The sequence below is a fragment of the Otolemur garnettii genome, unplaced genomic scaffold, assembly GCF_000181295.1.
Source record: "Otolemur garnettii isolate 467f Iridium unplaced genomic scaffold, OtoGar3 scaffold00016, whole genome shotgun sequence".
Taxonomy (NCBI): Eukaryota; Metazoa; Chordata; class Mammalia; order Primates; family Galagidae; genus Otolemur; species Otolemur garnettii.
Window position 1 is genome coordinate 22,654,173 of NW_003852411.1, and position 22,155 is coordinate 22,676,327.

Sequence of the window (22,155 nt, forward strand, 5' to 3'; positions counted from 1 at the left end):
TTATTCAGGACTATCAGTGCAGATGTAAGGACCATGGCAATACTATTTTGGAATGGGGGGGGCAAATTGGGCTTAACCTCCAATACAACTGGGAAAATGAGACTTGACAGCCAAGGAGTGAGTCAGTAAGCTAAAAATTACTAAGAAGAAACATCAGAAGCAAGGGAGAGTCTGACTAGACTGAAGTAACAGGATTCTTTTTTTTTTTTTTTTTTTTTTGAGACAGAGCCTCAAGCTCTGGGTAGAGTGCCCTGGCATTACAGCTCACAGCAACCTCCAACTCCTGGGCTCACAGGATTCTTATTGAAGAATCCCCCTGGGTAGAGTGCCCTGGCATTACAGCTCACAGCAACCTCCAACTCCTGGGCTCACAGGATTCTTATTGAAGAATCCCCCTGGGTAGAGTGCCCTGGCATTACAGCTCACAGCAACCTCCAACTCCTGGGCTCACAGGATTCTTATTGAAGTCATGCCAGTGTGATCAGACAACACCTGGAGCGCAGTGACTACAAATGGTGGGGTCCTTGTTAAAGTCACTTAGCACAAGGATGTACACAGATGGGCCTAGGCGGACGTTCAGAAGACTAACAGTTGGCCAAGCAAAGAAACTTTGACTAGTACAGTGGTTCTCAACCTTCCTAACACTGCAGCCCTTTAATACAATTCCTGTGGGTCGCGACCCACAGGTTGAGCACTGCTGGTCTAGCTGAATGCAAAGAAAGTGTTTGAACTGGAGGTTCAAGCTACAGAACCGAGTATCCCTGTGTGAGTCTCCCCCTGCACACTGGGCACTGCAGTGAAAGCATCATGATGGGCATTGAAGTCGGATGGCTGCTGAAACCTGTCTCTATCACCCTGTCCCAGGGGCTTAGAGGGTCCTTGGCTGTCCTGGCTGCACTGCAACAGCAGCAGTGTGATTCTGAAAGCTCCAAACGCATATCCAGCTAGCCATACAGACACATAGCCTCAGTGTAGCCATAGCAATTCTCTCGGCCTATTCTCAAACCTCTCACAGGTCTTCACCAGGAAAGTTCTACTCCTGGTCCCAGTAGAGTGGTACTGGGTTATCAACCAACCTGGTTGCAAAAATCTGAGGTTGAGAAATCTGAGAAGAATCATTTCTCACGGAAGAAATGAATGTGCCTCAGAACGTATAGACAACTGCTCCCTGGGTAACCCCGAAAAATTTATTCAAAGAAATAAACAGAAAGAAAAAAATTATTCTTTCATGTCTGGCCAAAGCTTGTCCACATTCTCTAGATGTGTCTCAGATGTCCTAGGATGCAAAATCCTTCAGATACCTGCTCTTCTAGACCAAGTGACTTCTAGTGGCTGCCGAATTTAAAAATTGGCTCATCAGCTTTCCTTAATTTTTGTGTATTTAATGTGTGGCTCAAGACAACTCTTATTCTTCCAATGTGTGGCAGAGAAAAAAAGGTTGGACACGCCCAGACTAAAGCCTAGAAATTCACCACACACCCAATCTGTTCAGTGGCACAGCACATTCTCATTAACCCATCTCCGCGCCAGCTATTTTATGACCATAACCTTTTCCACCTTCTTTGTGTTTTAAAAATCTTTGGGGGGAGACACATTTTCAGAAATTTTATTTTATTCCCCAAGCTTTCCACAAATTAAATGCTCTTTCCTGTTTGCTTTGCCATCTTCAAGCTAATCTCTAGGATTTGCATAATGAGAAGCACAAAGATTCTGTCTTCTGTGGAAAATACCTCAAAGAAATATTTTCTAGGAAGGGTGGCATCAAGGTTTTTAATGCTCTTCATTTGAGTTCCTTTTCCAGGAAATGCGTTCGAGCCTGGATTTTTAAACATTAAAACAATCACTCTCTTAACTATGATGGATTTTCATTTTCCCAAAGTGGTTAAAAAAAAAAAAACTTACTATGTAAACTTCTCCCCAAACGCTTCAGAAACTCTTTTCTAGCCCTGGTTAGACTCAAAATCATTAGAGAGTCTTGCATCCCTGGTAATCTTAATTAGTCTGCTCTCATCTAGAACTATCATATAAATATTTTACCCAATGGCTTAAAAATAAATGAGGAGGCCAAATGTGAAAACCTGAATGTAAATTATTTTACCAATAGGGGGTCGTCAGAGACATCCTGAACGGGGACATCACTGAAAGATGGCACCTTCCAGGTGACACTTCCTAGGTGACAGTCTTTGGGGCTTTATTTTCTCCGATACTTGCAAACCAAATAGGATTCTGCCCTACTCTAAAGCCCAAACACAGTCCCCTTCCATTAAGAATTTGCTGAGTAGGCGGCGCCCATAGCTCAGTGGGTAGGGCACCAGCCACATACACCCAGGCTGGCGGGTTTGAACTTGGCCCAGGCCAGCTAAACAACAAGGACAACTGCAACAACAACAACAAAAAACATCCGGACGTTGTGGCAGGCACCTGTAGTCCCAGCTACTTGGGAGGCTGAGGCAAAAGATTGCTAAAGCCTATTCTAACCCCAGTGACAGCTTGAGACTCTTGTCTCAAAAAAAAAAAAAAAAAAAAAATAGAATTCGCTGAGTACATACTGTTTACGGAGAAGACAATTTCCATTCACAATAATTTATCTGTTAAAGATTCCTTGTAAGAAAAGTTCACTCCTGGTGTTGCAGAATACTTCTAGTTCTACGCCATTTCTCCTAAATCTTTTATAAAGGTAGGGTTATGAATAGAAAAGTCCTCAAGCATATTTGTGTTCTGTGTGCCCCTTTACTGTGATTTATGGGTTTCCTCTGTTAATCAAGGAACTTTGTCCAATTTTATTTATGAAAGGTCAGAGATTAACTAATGGGAAACACAACAATAGATAACTGACAGCTTTGGATTCAAGCCTTTCCAGAAGAAGAGAGATGTATTAAAGCAAGCAAGCACACAAACAAACAAGATGGGAGAGAAGACAAAAGAAAGAGATGAAGAATGATAGAAGACAGACACGGAATTATATTAATTAAAATTAAAATTGAGAGCGGAAAGAGTGCTGGGAAAAGCAAGATGGTAGAGTCTAAGGAAGAAGACCAGGCATTCGGGGGGTCAGGAGGTGGCCTGGAATCCACACGATAGTTGAACTTTAAACTAGTGACTGGGGATGGGATTGCTAGTGACTCGTGATGGGGGAAAACAATCAAGGGACAGGGTTGCTGAGAGCCCAAGAGAAGTGCTTGATGACAGAGCCCAAGTGACCTTGTTGCACCCCTGACATTTGGCGGTTGGAGTTTTGGGTTGTGGGACAACTCTGCTGAGCTTTATACCTACAACAGCCTACATTCCAGTTTGCCCAAGTCCCACGCTGTGTGTGTTGTCCCAGTGCCCCAACTTGTTTAATTCCCTAGCACTCTCAAAAGTGTATCGATGATGGTCAGCTTATCCACCAGTCCTGCACCACTATCCTTAATCTTATAATTCTGTGGAGTATGATATAATTTATTTAAAAATCACTCAATACATAAATATTAACTTCCAACAGTGTATCAGACACTGAACATGAAGATGGATTATAAAGTTAACATGCTGTGCTTTATGGGGACTTCCAGTCTAGGGTGGAAACAGTAACACAGCCAGAGAACTTCTCATGAGGATGTTTCACATACCGTGCAGGTTTCTGATAGCGCTGTCCTTTTGAGGTACAGGGTGAGGCCATATCCCCTAACGGTGGGGTTGACAAGGGAGAAAGCAGAAGGGGATGAGGATGGGTGGATCAACTCAGGATTGGGTAGATTGATCCAGGATCAATCATCTGATGGTCAATCAGCAGATTTTTCTGACAGAACTAGAACTTGGAAAGTTGAGCAAAGCACTAGGAAATCTTCCTTCTCTTTTTTTGACTCTGGACTTTAAGAATTGAGATAGTTCCTGATGGGGAAGGGACACACGGCCTCTGCCAAATGTAGGCAGGCTATGGAGGATCACAGGCTGAAGATAAATTTTATAAGAAGAATTTTAGGAAGATACTCATCTCCTCTTCCCAATTAGAGATTCCCCACCCCATTGGAAACCCCAAAGGCCAGGGACTTTATTTTACTAGGAAAAATAATTAGTTTCCTTACATACACACATTCAAACAAACAACTAAATTGAAAAAAAGGGAATAGTAATAACGACAGCCAATGTTGGGACAATCAGTGGTAAGAGGGAGAGAAAATCCTTTGGGCCATGAAGGAAGACTTCTCAGAAGAGATAGCACTTAACCTCAGACTCAAATACAAGTGGATTTTCATCAAACTGATAGGGGAGTAGGGCTGGAAGGGTGGGGAGCTGAATGCTTAACAGGCAGAAGGACTGGTCTGTAAAAAGCACTGAGTTCAGAGAACACGTTAATTCATTGAATATCATGGAGCTCCTACTACCTGCCAGTCACATTTCTAGGTGGTGAACAAAGGAGGAGGTTGTGCTGTCCCAATAGGCCCCAGTTGATGCCAGTGCTGTTGGATTCTGGATAGCAATGTGAGTAGCAAAGCCCCAAATCCTTGCACTCCATGACTTCAGTTACATATGCATCTGGCTCGGTGACTGAGGAAAAGCTTTTCAATTCACTACTTTTTCCTATTAAAATTTGCTGTCAATTAAATTTCTTCCAAACTTCTTTTTTGCCAATCAAACATACATGTTTCATGAGCACTTTTAAAAATTGGCATCCTTTTAAAAAGTCTAACACCGTTCAGTACTTCAGTTTTAAGTTTGATCAAGAAAGCATTTTTTGACAAGTAAATTCAGTCTTTTAAAACCTACCTACGCCCATGATTCAAGGAAAATGCTGCCCTTCCTATGTGTTAAGTGGATGACAAACCTCTGAGCATGAATTTTGGAATTTCATTTATCGCACATAGTAATTGTGATGTGTGTTCGTTTCTTGTAAGGAAGTGACTATGATGTATTTGAGGTGGAATTGAGGCTGAGGCTGCATTCTTATTTTACTCTAGCGGATTGAGGGGCTGGTAAATTTACAGTGCTCAAAGGAAGTATTGGGAACCTAATAGGCCTGAATACTTCTCATGAGACTCTTTATCCTAGAAAAGGGTATACTTCTAGGAAAACACTTCTAAGAGAATACTTCTCATGAGAGTCTTTTCCCCTAGAAACAACTTTCTGTTATTTCTTAATCACCAAGGATATCTCAGAACCAGGAATACAGAACTAAAATGGACATCCGAGATAAGGACGGGCAGTGTGGTACGGTGAAAGACCACTGGAATTGAAGGAAAACAGCCCCACATCCTAGACTCGGCTCTTGCCCTTAGTAACTAACTGTGTGCCTGCCTTCAGCAAGTGGCAATGATCTTTAATAGTTTTCTCTGCAATAAAATGTTAGATAGCTTTTATTCTGTTCATCCTACTGAGTGATGAGTTTCAAGTGTAATTTTATATGTTAATGTTTCATAGAATTCTGGGACATCATTCTTATTTAAAACCACCAAACAGGCTCAGCACCTGTGGCTCAAGTGGCTAAGGTGCCAGCCACATATACCTAAGGTGGCAGGTTCAAATGCAGCCTGGGCCCTCCAAAACAACAATGACAGTTGCAACCAAAAAATAGCTGGGCATTGTGGCAGGCACCTGTGGTCCCAGCTACTTGCGAAGCTGAGGCAGGAGACTCGCTTGAGCCCAGGAGTTGGAGGTTGCTGTGAGCTGTGATGCCACAGCACTCTGCCCAGGGGGACAGCTTGAGGCTTTGTCTCAAAAAAAAAAAAAAAAAAAAAAACAGAAAAATCCCACCAAACAGTCTCATTCTGGATGCGTGTTTCCTTTTTGTTTCCATATTTGACTAAACCCAACTTTTCTAATACCAGCACTGCTGATATTTAGTTAATTGCTTCCTTTGGTTTATCTCTCTCTAACCAAGGATTGTTCCAATTTACTCTTCCTAATACTAATCCAGTCAACTATGCTATTAGATAATATGATAGTATTTATAATACACACATGTCATCCTTGATTAAAGTCTTTTAACAGTTTCTCAGTTTTAAAGACTGTAGCCTCCAAAGTGGGTATACAAGATATCTCATTGTAATGGAAGAAATGACCAGATTATATATTTGTATTAGTTTAAAATACTTTTTAAATTTCAGATTAATATTAGGGTACCAACGATTAGGTTACAATGTTTGCTTTAGTTAGGCAAGGTCCCTGTTGTAGTTGTGCCCGTGACCCAGAAGGTGTGCCATATGCTTTAACATTGTGCCCTTTAGAGCAGGGGTCCTCAAACTTTTTAAACAGGGGGCCGGTTCACTGTTCCTCAAACTGTCGGAGGGCCGGACTGCGGGCCCCAGAACGAGTCGGCTGCTGAGCAGGACAGGTAGCAGTAGGAAAAACACCTGGCAGGCCGGATAAATGTCCTAGGCAGGCTGTAGTTTGAGGACGCCTGATTTACAGCTTACCAACCCCTTCCCTCCTCCTCTTCTCCTTGAAATTAAATTGAATTTTTCTCTTGTGTGGACATGTATTAGTTCAACTACTGCCTTCATATTAGTATTGAATACATTGGATACTTGCTTTTCTATTCTTGTGATACTTTACTAAAGAGAATATCAGTTTTAAAATTTTAAGCATAACAAAAAATAACTCTTGATTTACTTCTCATGGCATAAAATACACCATGAGGTTAATACAATCTCCTAACATTCTGCCAAAATAAATGTTCCTGTCTTTATTTACATTACTTCAGAACCATAGGGGCCACATTTATAGGGAAGAGAGTTCAAGAAGTCTTCAAGAAAAAAGGGGGAGTAAAAGTGGGGTCATCATGGAAGACTTTCTAAGGAAAATACTGAGAAGGACTTGCACTGATATCACTGATTATTCCACAAGCTGCCTGCCCCTAATAGGCTTCTGGAAAAAGGTCCAAGTGTCTGAGAAAAGGGTCAGTGTTTGATAATACTTATTCTTTACTCCCAATTTTTAATGGCTTTCTGTTATCTCAAAGATAAAATTCAAATCACTTAGTCTGCATTGACGACACTCTTTAACTTAAGCAAAATGACCATTCTCATCCCATCTCAGAGCACCGTGACAGGTAGTCATCCTATAACAACCTCCGTCTCTCATTAGCAGAGATTACCCACCCCATTAAGACTACTTGGGCTTCTTCTTTCTCCCTATTTTTAACATTTCTGCTCCTCATTTGAGGCCAACGTCGAGCCGTACATCTGTGAAACTCTTTTCTCTGAACATCTCTAGAACGTGTCTATATTCCGCCACGTAAACCAAACAGTTTTACAGTCAGGATGACTGTACAATTGATCATCCAAAACACAGATACTTTTGTGAGTAAAATGAAGCCGTTTTACTGATTTTATCAGGGACAGCAGGTGTAAACCAGAACTGTGCTGGGCAAACCATGATAAGTGGTCCCTGATTATAATGCTTTTTAACCCTCCTGGGGAAATTTTTAAAGTCTTCCAAGTCAGAACCCTGTACCTTAAATTCTTCTATTATCTATAATAGGAGTTGATAAATACTGATAGAGGGTTCAACTGATAATGTGTTAATGTTCAGAACCACTAGATTAGGTATTATTTCTGTCATCATTGACCTTTACATGCAAAAAATCAAGTTTGAAAAAAATACATAGTCCTCTAATACAAGAAAGAACAAAACATTGAACCATGGCACAGAAAAAGTCTTCAAACAGCCATCCTACATCTTGTTCCAAAATTAATGGAAAACTAACAGATGTGAAAAGCCAGTAAGGGGAAATTTGAATCATTTTTTGTTTGTTTCAAGTTTTATGTGGGGTTTTCTTGACCCGGTTGCATTTCCACAGGAATGTGGGCAGCCTCAGTGGTTACAATAAACTTTCATGTCAGGCCAACAGATACAAATATATGATACTGTGGTTCTAAATGTTGTTCCCCTCTGGGGCTTGGGCCCCTGGATTAGTCAGTAGTGTCTAGAGTGTGCCATCTGAGCACATTTCCACTCCATGTCTCGGGAGATATTTCCAAGTTCTAAACAAAGCAAGTCTGGACTTTTCCCCATGATGGTGAAATTGTTGATTTATGCTAAATCACAGTGCAACGTCTTACTGAGCCCCAGTGCCCCCCTTCTGCACACTGATAGTGCTTTCTACAGGGGCACCACTGGTCCTGGTATCAATTAGCCAAGCACCACCATTTCCCACAGGGCACAGCTCTCAGATGCCAAAGTCAATCAACTTTGTCTGCTGTGAAGAGCAGACAGAAACTTCTCCTGCCTCCTTTGGGTTATGTTCTATTAGAGCAAATGATATTTCAGGTGGTTTTAATTTTTTTTCCTCCCACTAACAAAGCACCCAACTTCACCCACTCTGGACTCTGACAGGAGTTCATTGCAGATCCAGGCCACATACAAAACTGGGAGGAAGATACCATACTCCAGTTGGAAACATCCCTCCCTTCTATCACCTAAGAATTTATTACTGAGTCAAGCTCTTTCTTCAGGATAGATCAGTTCCGCACCAGGTAGAATTGCCAGATAAAATACAAGTATTTCATCAGACATACTAAAAAATTGCCCTGTGTTAGTCTTTTTATCTGAAATGCAAATTTAACTATGTATATCTGCTAATTCTAATAAGCTTACTCCTAGGTAGCTTCTCTGTTCCTCGCAAAAATTGCCTTTTGGTGGATCTATCTGAGATTTAAGCCAAAAGTCCAACTATATTTAGTTACAGCAATGCAAATATTTGTACAATTTCCTTGTCAGTAGATCAACTAATATAAAGGGGGCTGCCTGGAAGTATGAAGATGAAATAAAGCAGTCATGTGGAAGCAGTCTTTCACCCACTTTTCTGTTCAAAGACATGAACAGAAACTTAAAATAAAGATAGTCTAACGGCCAATGAACACATGAAAAAATGTTCAACATCTCTAATCATCAGAGAAATGCAAATTGAACTACAATGCAGTATCACCTAACTTCAGTGAGAATGGCTCTTATCAAAAATCCCAAAACTTTTTATTGATAGGACTGACTGCAAAGTAGTACAAACTCTAAGGAAAGTAGTATGAAGATATTTCAAAGAACTAACAGTAGACCTACCATTTGATTCAGCAATCTCACTATTAGGTATTTACCCAAAGGAAAAGAAGAGAGCCAGGTGCAGTGGCTGATGCCCATAATCCTAGCAATCTGGGAGGCTGAGGCAGGTGGATTGGCTGAGCTCAGGAATTCCAGACCAGCCTGAGCAAGAGCAAGACCCCGTCTCTAAAAACTAGCCAGGCATTGTGGTGGGTGCCTATAGTCCCAGCTACTGGTGTGGCTTGAGCTCAAGAGTTTGAGGTTGTTGATGCCATGGCACTCTACCCAGTGTGACAAAGTATTTTTCTCAAAAACGTTTTTCTCAAAAAAAAGAAAAAACCAAAAACAAAAGATGTGGAAACAACTCAAGTGCCCATCGATACATGAGTGGATTAATAAAATGTGGTATACAGGCGTGTAGACCATGGAGTACTACTTGGCCATAAAAGAACATTTTGATCTAGTATCTTTTGTAACAACCTGGATGGAATTGGAGACCATTCTTCTAAGTGAAGTATCACAAGAATGGAAAAACAAATACCGCATATACTCGACACCAAGTTTGAACCAGTCTATCAAAACTTATGTGCACATATAGAAGTAAAACTCAACTGGAATCAACTAGGTAAGAGGAGTTTGGTAAATTCACACCCATTGGGTACAATGCACACATTCTGGGTGAAAGGCACACTTATAACTTTGACCTGAAATGTGCAAAAGTAAATTATGTAACCAAAATGTGTGCATCCCTCTAATATTCTGAAAATTTAAAAAAATAAAGAAATAAAACAGTCAGATAGGGAAGCCAGGTCGGGAAGGAAATCACTTTTATCCTAAAGGAATTGACCACTAATGTCTCAAGTGACCATTTCCTGTCATCATTCACTGAGTAGCAAAATATAGTATACTCCTGCACCCCTAAAGGAGTCTGAGACTGGGGTGAGAAAATATAACGATGAAGCCAGGACAATGTCCTGTAAACAGACGGACAAAAGGAAGGATAGACTGACAGTATCAAATGCTGTAGGCTGGCCAAGAGAGATGATTGCCATTGTTTTGGCAGTGAGGAGGTCAATGTTGAGCTGAGCAGTTTGGGTGGAGTGACTGGATCGAAAGCCTGAATGGATTATGTACAAAAGAAACTGGAAGGAGGAGGCCTTGGACAGAAATCCCACGTAACTAGTCTGAGGAGTTTATCTGTAAAAAGGAGTGGAGAAGTGAGATGACAGCTAGAAGTGGATTCTTTAAACTGGTGGGGGAAGAATAAAGCACAGTCTTTTTGTCGGATTATGGTCTGATCTTGCAGAAGGGAGGGACATGGTAGAAGAAAATTAAGGAGAGAGGAGAACTGCTAGAGCAATGGCCTTGAATTTGCAAGAACTGATGATAGAGCCTAACTGTAAGAGTTGTCCTTGGATAGAAGCACAGACAGATAGTAATGAGCAGAATTGCAAGGATATGGGACAAACACTTCCTAGACAAGGCGGTGGGAGTTTGTGATGAGAAGTGGAACATCTATAACGTTAGATATGCTAATTCAGTAATATATCTCATTTCTCCATTTGTTTTTAAATTTCAGATTAATAGGAGGGTACCCATGTTTAGCTTACATTGTTTTCATTTCCAAGGTGAAGTTCAAGTTGTAGTTGAGCCCTTCACCCAGAGGGCATGCTGAACACCCTCCCCTTGTGTACATTAGGTGAGATCCCGCCAATTGCCTTCCCTCCTCCCCCTTCCCGTCTCATTTCTTTTCTCTCCCTCTTCTTTTTCCTTAAGGACCTTACTAATGTTTGTTTTTCAGTTTCTTCTCTTTTTTATTTCCAGTGGAAAGCACAAATGCAGTTCCCCGCTGTGACAAATTATGCAGTCGAGCTTCCCACAATTGGGGACATCGCAAGGGGTCAGCACATCTGGAGTGCAATGGGTAAGCCTCGCCCTGAGAAAACCACCTTCACGATCGTGGTATCTCCCCTGCCAGGTAAGTATGTTGTTTTTTAGTTTCTTCACATGTCCTACAAATTTCTTAAGTTTATTTCTATGTATCCTCTACTGTTTTTTTTTTTAAATTATTAAAGTGAATAGGATTTTCTCCTTTGTTTTCTTAATTAATTTTTTTTTTAGAGACAGAGTCTCACTTTATCACCCTGGGTAGAGTCCTGTGGCGTCACAGCTCACAGCAACCTCCTGCTCTTGGGCTTAGGTGATTCTCTTGCCTTAGCCTCCTGGGTAGCTGGGACTACAGGCGTCCACCTCAACGCCTGGCTATTTTTTGTTGCAGTTTGACTAGGGCCGAGTTTGAACCCACCACCCTCGGTATATGGGGCTGGTGCCCTACCCACTGAGCCACAGACACTGCCCTTCCCTTTGTTTTTAAGCTAGTAGTTTCTGGTAAATTGAGAAGATATTTATTTTGGGCATTCTCTTTGTTGTTAAGCTTGCCTTTCCTTGACTTTGTAGTACCTCTGAGCTCACCTAGGGAAGCAGCACAGGATAGCTTTCTCTACTTTGAGCTAATATGCATCCATGTCTGTATCTTAATAACTGCATGACCTTGAACCAGTTAGCTAACTTTGCTGTGCCTCACAGCTCACCTAGGAAAGCAGCACAAAGCTTTTTCTACTTTGAGCTAAGATACAACCATGTCTGTATCTGCATGACCTGGAACTAATTAGTTACCTGGTTCTGAACTTCAATTTCTTTTTTTTCAGTTTTTGGCTAGGGCTGGGTTTGAACCCATCACCTCCAGTATATGGGGACAGCACCCTACTCCTTTGAGCCACAGGTGCCGCCCTGAACTTCAATTTCTTTACCTGTGAAAAAGGGATCATAAAACTGACTTCATGGGTTTGTTAGAATAATTAAATGGAATAATATGTGCTAAACAATTACTAAGTCCCAGTCTCTGACATTATGCACATAATAAATGCTCAATAAGTGACTATTGAATAAATACTGTCAACAGAGAGCCGTAATCCCCTTGCATTTTTTCAAGAAAAGAAGATAATATAATACAATATTAGATAAAGGTTACAGAACAACTTTTGGTCTGAAATCTGGTGTCATGAGTGAACAAACTCAGAAGAGCAAGGAGGCCTACATGATGGAGGTGGCTGCACAGATGGACTAATTCCAGGGAACCCAGAACCATCATACCTACTGCCCAGCCCTTGACTCACAGCATCTGAAATGAAGTCGAGAGCCTGCTGTTGGGCCAGACAATGTTCTACCCTTGGGTTCCGTTAGAAGATACAATTACATTCAGACACTAAAACTTTCATACGAGCTAGTTTTAAAAATAACTTTTTCTTTGTAGAGATAAGATCCAAGGACATGAAACCCCTTGTGCCTATGGGGGAAGAAGACACCAAAAAAAAAAATGGAACAGGGAGGTTCTAAAGATGAATTCAACTTATGCGCCATTTTCCCTAGTAGTTGCTCTGGGAAAGTGAACCCATTCGCAAATGATGAACTCTCATTTTCAATTCAGGGTATTTCCTATTAGTCAGTTATCATCACGGCTTATAAATACATCCATTGTACATTTTCTGAGCATACTGCAATTCTCTGGAGGCTGCTTGGTCCTTGACAAGTTTATGAATTTGACCATTTTAGGAACAAAAGGTCAAGAGCCATGAGACTGGAAGGAAAGCGCTAACACCAGGTGTTTTACTGTGTTAGTCACTGGAGACTTATAGTCTGATTACTATGGAAAGCGTGTTCTTAAAACAAATCTTGTTTGAGAATTGTCTTTTCATTGTCTAGACCAGCCTAGGTGATTTTCTTGTCATTGATACAGTTTTGGAAACAGTTAATCCTGGGCACCCCAGTGGACCTGGAAGTAAAAAGGGGCTTCAAATTTTATGTCCAGAACAGGAAGCAACTCTGCAAGATTATTATTATTTTGTAGAGACAGAGTCTCACTTTATCACCCTGGGTAGAGTGCTATGGTGTCACACAGCTAGCTCACAGCAGCCTCCAACTCCTGGACTTAGGCGATTCTCTTGCCTCAGCCATCCGAGAAGCTGAGACTACAGGTGCCCGCCACAACACTTGGCTATTTTTTTGTTGCAGTTTGGCCAGGGCAGGGTTTAAACCCGTCACCCTTGGTATATGGGGCCGGTACCCTACCCACTGAGCCACAGGCACTGCCCAAACTTTGCAAGATTATTAACCACAGCCACTGTAACACCAAAAATGTTCTAGAGTAGAAACATGACAATATCAAGGATCACTTCCTAATATTCTAAGCAACCAACTGCACTCAATTTTCCAGGGACTCTTCTGGTATCTTACTTTTTTTTTCATGTCTCGCCAACATTAAAGTAGAATAAAAATCTAAAGCTTCTTACCTCCCATACTGTTTCATTTCTGCTACCAGTACCCTCAGCCAATTACAAATCATCCTTCATCCACCCATCCAGCCATTCAGCCAGTAAGAATTGAGGACATACTTATGAGCATAGTTTAATGCTAGGTGATGTAGAAGTACAAAGGAACAATAATTACCATCTCTGAACTCAAACTGTTTTCATGGCCCATAAAAAGACAAGACATGCCAAGACCCTACATCTCGTTTCCTTTCATAGAAAAATGTGTCTAAAGAATCTCCTCTACTTACAGGTTACATTTCCTCATTTTTCATTATCTTCTGTGCTTAACTTGACTTTTGTCTCACTGGTCTACTCAAAGTGATCATCTAAAACCAAATGGTCACTTTTCTGTCCTTTTATTATTTGCCCTCCTATTTTCTTACCTTCTGTGATGCTACATCTTCCTGGCTTTCCTCCCCCTCCTCACTGGCTGGTCAGTCTCAGTCACCTTCGCTAGTTCCTTATCCTCTGATAACCATTTACATGCATCCTAGAGTCCTAGGCCTTCTTTACCTCTTTATGTCCACCTATTCTGAATATCTCATCAACTCCTGTGGCTCTAAATACCATGCATATGCCAATGATCAAATTAATTTCTCTATGAGCTTGACTCAATTGAAATCTCCACCTGGATATAGATCTAATAGGCCTCTCACAATTAATTTGGTAAAATGAAGCCTGTGATTCTTATTCTCCCACCCAACCTCCTTTATCTCAATTCATAGCACTCATTCATTCAGTGGCTGAGGCACAAACCTAGGCACCATTATTAATTTCTTTCCTTTGTAAAATTCTCATACACATCTGTGATCCATAAACCAATGCAAATAGCTTTACTTCCAAACTAGATCTTAAACATGGGCCACTTTTATTTATTCCCACTGCTACAATCCTCGTCCAAGCTACCATTTTCTCTTGTCTAGGCTACAAAAATAGCCTCTAATTCATTTTACTCCTGTCTCATCATAGTTAATTCTCCAGAAATATCTTTTGGAAATAAAATTCCTCCAACCCTAGCTTAAAAGCTCCAGGGGTATTCAAATGTTCTTAGAACAAAATATACTTTCCTTATCTTGACCTATAAGGGACTATACTATCTGGCTCTGCTTACAATTCCAGGCTCAGCATTTCCCCCCTCCTTGCTCACTACACTGCAGAAATACTGGACTTTTTGTTCCTTGAAAAGGCCAAGCTTACTCTCACCCAAAGGCATTTGCACCTTGTAATTCATTCCAAAAGTTCTCTCCCTACATCTTGGCACAATTAGCTTCTTAATATCCTTCGTGTCTCACCTCAAATGTGGTCACCTCGTCAGAGAGACCTTCTCTAACCGTGCCAGGTTAAGTAGCCTTCTTTCCCTCCCCTAGTCCCTGTCCATTATCTTGTTCCATCTTCTTCACAGCAGGTACTATTTTCCAAAATCATCTTTTTCAATGACTTGTTTACTTATGTATTGTCTCCTTTCCTCTCTCTGGAATGTCAGTTTTGTGAGATGTGGGGTTTTTTTTTTTTATCCTATTCTCTATTTAGAATGGTGTGCTGCACAAAAAGGCTCATGATAATTTGTTGAATGAATGAATGAAACACTCTTTAGTGGCTCCACATTACTTTCAGGATAAGTCCAAGGTACTTTATAGTGTTTGCAAGCTGGTCTCCTCTGCTTTCTCTAGTCTTATCTTTCCCTACCAGATCCTCCCTGAACTCTACTTGACTTTGAAGATGTACTGTCACTATTTACCACTTCAGGTGCATATACTGTTCTTCTCCTTGAGAGGAGCTTTCCTCTCTGTATCTATCTCTGTCTTGCTAATTTCTACTTACCTTTTAAGTCTTAGCTTGGACTTTACTTTCTCTGTGGACTCTATAGTGGTTGATAATCTTGTCAAACTGCTTCCTATCAGCTCCAAAAGCTTGGAGTACTCATTTCTAAAGTTCAGAGGTTTCCTTGTCTTCTTGGAATAGGATGTTTCCATAAATATCAATACCAAGAAAAATGTCGGTGGTTTTGACTGAGACAATGGTGTGACAATTATTAATAAAAGCTTACTTTAAACTATCACCATAGCAATCAGAAAATAGTTATAATGACTAATATAGTAATAAAAATTAAAAAGATTGGGTTAAACAAGGTGTTTCCTATGCAAACTGATGGCTTTTGGTTCCACATCCTTCTGCCCTTGAACCTCTGGCTCTTCACTGCATGTTTCCTAAAAAATTATTATGTTCAGGAATTGGTCTCTAATCACCAAATTGCATGAACAAATTTCTAAGTCAAAGTTATATATCTGATTAACTTAAACTGGATGATATTCTTGAACTTGAGAATGGGAGTCTGTTGTCTGTAAAAGGCAGTCCTTTTTTTCAGGGCAAACAACATTATCATCTTTACAAGTTCGTGCTGATCTTCCAAACATCTCTCCTGAATGTCTAGACTGGATTAAGTTCCTCTTGCTCTGTGCACTAATACGTCTATCACAAAATATACTACATTAGAAGAATTTTTCTACTTGTAGATTAGCAAATAAAATCTCAAACATGATTATAATCTAAAATAATCTTTTTCTAATTCGACCTTTAATAAATTTTTGCTGAATGAACAAGTCATTGCAGAGAATTAAAAGTAAACAAGTCAACATAAAATGTCACAAGATCGTGGGTAAGTAAATGTGAATTACGGAGTCAGAAGAAGGTCTTGAAGTTCACAGCAGGTCAAAATCACTGTGGGCAAAAGGAGTTAAGGGAGGCTTTGGAGGAAGAACAAAAGCATGGCCTTCAAAATCTGATACAGGTAGGTAACCCAAGATGGAGAGGACACTTCCAGAAGTAGTCAGTGGCAGAGAAGACTGAGACCAAGGAGGCCAGTGACTGGACAAGTACTGCAATAGAATTAGTGCCACAAAATCAAGTTGAATGTGATTAGGGAGAGTTCAGATGCCCAGGGTAAGGAGTGAGAGCCTTTTGCCTACATACTGGGGGACAGATTAAAAAGTTTCAGTTGCAAACTGCACGCAGTGATATGTGTCTGTAATCCAGCTACTTGGGAGGCTGAGGTGGGAGGATGACTTGAGCCTAATAGTTTAACACTAGCCTGAGAAACATAGCATGATCCTATTTCAGAAAAAAAACCAAAAAATTTTTTTATTTTTTTTTAGAGAAAGTGTCACTTTGTTGTCCAGGCTATAGTGCTGTGTGGTGTGATAAGTCTAGCTCACAGAAACTTCAAACTCTTGGTTCAAGCAATCGTCTCATCTCAGCCTTCCCAGTAGCTGAGATTATAGGCACCCACCATAATACCTGGTTATTTTTTTTCTATTTTTAGTAGAGTTGGGGGTCTTACTCTTGCCCAGGCTGGTCTTGAACACCTGGGCTCAAAGGATCCTCCTGCCTCAGCCTCCCAGAGAGCTCAGATTATAGGCATGAGCCACTTCACCTGGCCCACAAATTTTAATTGTCCAAATAATATGCTGAAAATTCTATTTAAGGAAAATCTGAAACACAGAATGTATTGGAAGGAGGAGAGAAGGTTTAGATTAAGTAAGGGACTTGGAAAGGAATATTGGGATGGGAAGGATAGCAGCTAATCCTAGGAAGGCAAAGCCTTAGAGAGAGATAGTCATTTATTTAAAAGTGGAAGCATACCTTACTTCCTGGAGGTCTTTGTGGACTCCTCTCTCTATATCCATCATACACCTGGAGTCACAAGTGTCCTTTATCATTTGCAAATTCAAACTCTAAAACCCTTAGGATTAGGGCCTTCCTTCCTCCCCATAGCTCTATTGAAGTATAATAGATGTATGATAAATCAAATAATTTTTGAAGTATATAATTTGATGTTTTGACATATGTAGATATCCATGAAAGGAAATAACTGAGGTCAGAGCAGAACTAAATGAAATGGAAAACAAATAAAAACAGAAGATGAATAAAATAAAAAGTTGTTTTTTTTAAAATATCAACAAAATTGATAGACCTCTTGCTAGATTAACCAGAAATAGAAGAGAAATGACCCAAATAAGCTCAATGAGAAATGAAAAAGGAGATATTACAACTGATACCACATAAATACAAAATATCATCTGTGAATACTATGAAAATCTCTATGTACATAAACTCAAAGGGTAAAAGGAATAGACAAATTCCTGGAAACACACAAGCTCACAAGACTCAATCAGGAAGAAATAGAACTCCTGAATAGGCCAATAATGAGCAGTGAGATTGAATCAGTAACAAAAAAATAATCTTCCAAAACAAAAAAGCCCTAGACTAGATGGATTCACAGCTGAATTTTACCAGATTTACAAAGGACTTTTACCAGATTTACAAAGATCCATACTTCAGAAATTATTCCATAACATCTAAAAGGAGGGAATCCTCCCCAACTCATCCTAAGAAGCCAATATCACCTTGATACCAAGGCAGGAAAGGACACACAAAAAATAGAAAAATATAGACCAACATCCCTTATAAATGGAAAAATCTTCCATAAAATACTAGCAAATTGATTCAATAGCACATAAAAAAGTTAATCCAGCCAAGTGGGCCTCATCTCAGGGATGCAAGGATGGTTCAACATACATAAATCAATAAATGTGATTTACCACATAAATAGAAGCAAAAACAAAGACCATATGATCACCTCAATTGGTGCAGAAAAAGCATTCAACAAAATCCAGCACACTTTCGTGGTAAAAACCCTCAATGAACTAGGCATAGAAGGAACGTATCTCAAAATTATAAAAGTCACACATGACAAACCCACAGCAAACATCATATTGAATGGAGAAAAGTTAAAAGCATTCCCTCTAAGAACTGAAATAAATAAGACAAGGGTGCCTACCACCATCACTTTTATTTAACTTTAATAGTACTGGAAGAGCTAGCCAAAGGTAGGAAAGAGGAGGTTAAACTATCAGTTTTTGCTGATGATATGATTTTATATCTAGAAAACCCTGAAGATTCCACCAAGAGACTCCTGGAATTGATAAATAAAATTTAGCAAAGTCTCAGGTTAAAAACAATCAATGTACACAAATCAGTAGTATTCCTATACACTAATAATAGTCAAGCTGAAAGTCAAGTAGAAGACTCAATACCATTCACAATATCTACAAAGAAAATAAAGTATCTAGGAATATACTTAACCAAGGAGGTGAAAGATCTCTACAAAGAGAACTATAAAACACTGAGGAATGAAATTGCAGATGATAACAAACAAATGGAAAAACATGTCCTGCTCATGGATTGGTAGAATAAACATTATTAAAACATCTATACTACCCAAAATGATTTGTAGATTCAATGCAATCCCTATTAAAATACCAAAGCCTTGGGTGGTGCTGTGGCTCAAAGGAGTAGGGCGTTGGCCCCATATGCGGGAGGTGGTGGGTTGAAACCCAGCCCTGGCTAAAAACAGCAAAAAAAAAAAAAAAAAATACCAAAGCCATTTTCACAGATCTAGAAAAAATAATTCTATGCTTTGTTTAGAACCAGAAAAGAGCCCCAACTATACTTTGTAGTATAGTAATGTGTAGTGACGCATCACATCACTATACTACAAAGCTACAATAACCAAAACAGCATGGTATTGGCATGAAAAAGACACATAGACAAATGGAACAGAACATAGAATCCAGATACAAAACCATCCATGTATAGACAACTGATCTTTGACAAAGTGCACATAGTTCAACACAATTTCATCATAGATGTAGATTCATGTGACTTCCACCACAACCAAAATACAGAACCCTTCAACCACAAGGCTCTCTGGTGCTACCCCTTTATAGTTACAGTTCACTCTTTTCTCATTCCATACCTCAAATCTCAGCAACCACTTATCTGTTATTTTTAAAATGTTATATAAATGAAATAATACAGTATGTACTATTTTGAGATTGGCTTTCTTTTTTCAATCAGCATTAATGCCCTTGAGATCTACCTGCATCATTGCATGCATCAATAATTTCATTTCTCTTTATTGTGGAATAGTATTATTCTATTGTATGTACGCACATACCACAGACTGCCTAACCATTCAACCAGTAAAGAACATTTCAGTTGTTTCTAGTATTTTATGAGTAAAACTTCTATGAACATTCACGTATGAGTTTTTGTGTAGAGAGATTTTTATTTCATTTCTGTGGGATAAATGCTCAAGAGTACAAGTGCTGGTTTGTAAGTACATGCTTAGCCTTTCATGAAATTGGCCAATGATTTTCTGGAGTGGCTGTACCATTTTACAACTCTGCCAGCTTTTGGTCAAGTTTCTCTCTCAAACTCCAGACTTTTCTTCCAATTGCCTATTGGGTGAATTTATCTGGACATCTCACATCCTGGAACTCAGCTTGTTTAAAAATGAGCTCCTTATGTTCCCCTACAAGCTAGCTATTCAAACTTTATTTTATGTCTTTACTAATAGAAGTGCTTACAACCTAGGTCAGATGCAGAGAGTCACTGTAGATTCTTCTCTTTCTTACCTATTCTCATGTTTAATCTATCACTTGGATTGGCCTGTTTTATCTCCTCTCTCTCAAATGGATGAGAAGACAGGTCACTACCCACCAGTAAGTAGGACTAAGTATTTACAAAAGGATTTCCTAACTTGGGTTTTGGGTTTTGTCAAATTGAGACAAGGCATGTTAAAGTTGATAAGTATATTAATATTTAAGGCATGGAGAAGTGAAACAGATTAACTGGTCACATATGAGCAGGCCTAAATTGCCAAGTAAGCTCAAATCTTTTTAGGGAATAGCTGATTAGAAAACACCAACTTATTCTGAGCATAGCCCTTGCCATGGGTATAGATTCTATACTATAGAAAGTATAGGTGGGCTCGACGCCCATAGCTCAGCATCAGGGAGCTGGCCACATGCACCAGGGCTGGTGGGTTCGAACCAGGCCGAGGTCTGCTAAACAACAATGACAACAACAACAACAAAAAATAGGTGCCTGAGCATTGTGGCAGGCACCTGTAGTCCCAGCTACTTGGGAGACTAAGGCAAGAGAATTGCTTAAGCCCAAGAGTTTGAGGTTGCTGTGAGCTGTGTTACCACAGCACTGTACTGAGGGTGAAATAGTGAGACTGTCTCAAAAAAAGAAAGAAAGAAAGAAAGAAAGAAAGAAAGAAAGAAAGAAAGAAAGAAAGAAAGAAAGAAAGAACGAACAAGTGAATTCCAATGCATTTAAGAAGAAAATTAATTTATCATTGTGGACTCTGTCAATTAATCTTGCGCAGCATAGTCTGCTGACTTGAGTCTACTATCAGTTATGATAATTTATAGAATAGTCCCTAAAAGTAACTTAAGAATCTAGTTAATAATAATTGTGCCTTAGTGTACATTTTAATATTTTAAGTTCCATGTGATATAAAAGTGAGCTTTGATTATTACATAGAATTTGATAGACATTACTCCCTATTTTTACTAACTACATTTAACTAAGTAAATCAACCAAGTTTTTCCAGACTCCAAACTAGGTCCTTCTTGTCTGAGGAACAAATTGTGTGTTGATCAAATTCTGAGACACTACTTAATATTCATTAAAGGGAGGCCTTACTACTGCTTAGAAGTAATGTAAGGAAATTTGCAATCCAGAGTCAGGTGCCAATTCGTCTAGTGGCTCTCCAGAGATCATCTCTCCTGGTCTTCCTTTCCAGTTGTATGGCCAATTTCCCTTTGGGTGGAATATAAGCTATCAACCCGTTTGTGCTTAGCGTAAATGTTCATTAAAAAGTTGCTGGTGTTTCAAGAGCCTACTAATTTCATGCCCCTAGAGACTTTGTAGTGTGACTGCTTGGCATAATTGCAGATTATGCCAGATTGGCTTCCTCACAATAGGGAATATGTTCAGGAAATCCCCCATTTTAGGCTCATTTCCAACAGCCTTTGTTCAGCTAGTGCTATGGGGCACTGGAACCCTTAGAAATTGGAGTCATTGCTGTGTTATTTCCTTCATTATGATCCAGGTTCCATCAGGTTACTATGATGGTCAATGCCAGGCTTGAAGGGGAAAAACTCACAAGAGTCAGCCTGAGACATGAGAAAGAGGGGCCAGTCTCCCACTACTGGAGTTTTCTCACTTGCAGCACAACTCATTTCCAATTCCATCTTTTCTTCCCAACTACTCAGGGTCCAGCTTTGCCTTTCCTATGCATAGAGCTGACATACAGCGGGCCTAAGAAAGTGAAGCTGGAGAACTGAACATAATGGTTTGCAGAGAACCAGCCAATCTTCCGCAAAGCTGGTCTACCATAAGCCCAGATATCTACAAAATTATCAGGAAAGAGCTCATTCTCTTTCTCTCTCTCAATTCTATTGCTTTGGTAACAAATTGCCAAATTGCAATTGTGAATTAGCAGTTCACACTACTAATTTATGATCTTAGAGCTGTATAGATCAGAAGTCTGACACAGGTCTCACCCAGTGTCATAGAGCCATGTTTTTTTCCAGAGGGTCTCCAGGAGAACCCATTTCCCAGCTCAGCCTAGTTGCTGGCAGTATTCAGGCCCTTGTGGTTGAAGGGCTGCTGTCTCACCAGCTGTCAGTTGAGGGATTTCTCAATTTCTTTAAGGCTGCCCACTTTTCTTGACTCGTGGCTTCCGTCCTATGTCTTTGAAGGCAGTAACAGTGGGGTACTCATTTTCAGGCTTTGAATCTCTTCCCTTTTCATTCCCTCTCACCTCTCTATAATCTAGCTAGGAAATGTTTTCTGCTTTTAAGGTCTCACATGATTAGATTGGATCAAGTGGATAACCTAGGGTAATCTTACAATATCA

The 22,155-nt window shown here is 39.9% G+C and overlaps 1 protein-coding gene and 1 non-coding gene across 2 annotated transcripts in view; both read right to left on the reverse strand.

Annotated features, from left to right (window-relative positions):
- The window catches only part of CUNH1orf112 (chromosome unknown C1orf112 homolog), a 128,005-nt gene that overhangs the window by 50,146 nt on the left and 55,704 nt on the right, over window positions 1–22,155 (reverse strand). The window lies entirely within an intron of this gene.
- Window positions 10,835–10,998, reverse strand: LOC111723838. Its single transcript, XR_002772291.1, has one exon. It is a non-coding gene; the product is annotated as a U1 spliceosomal RNA (small nuclear RNA).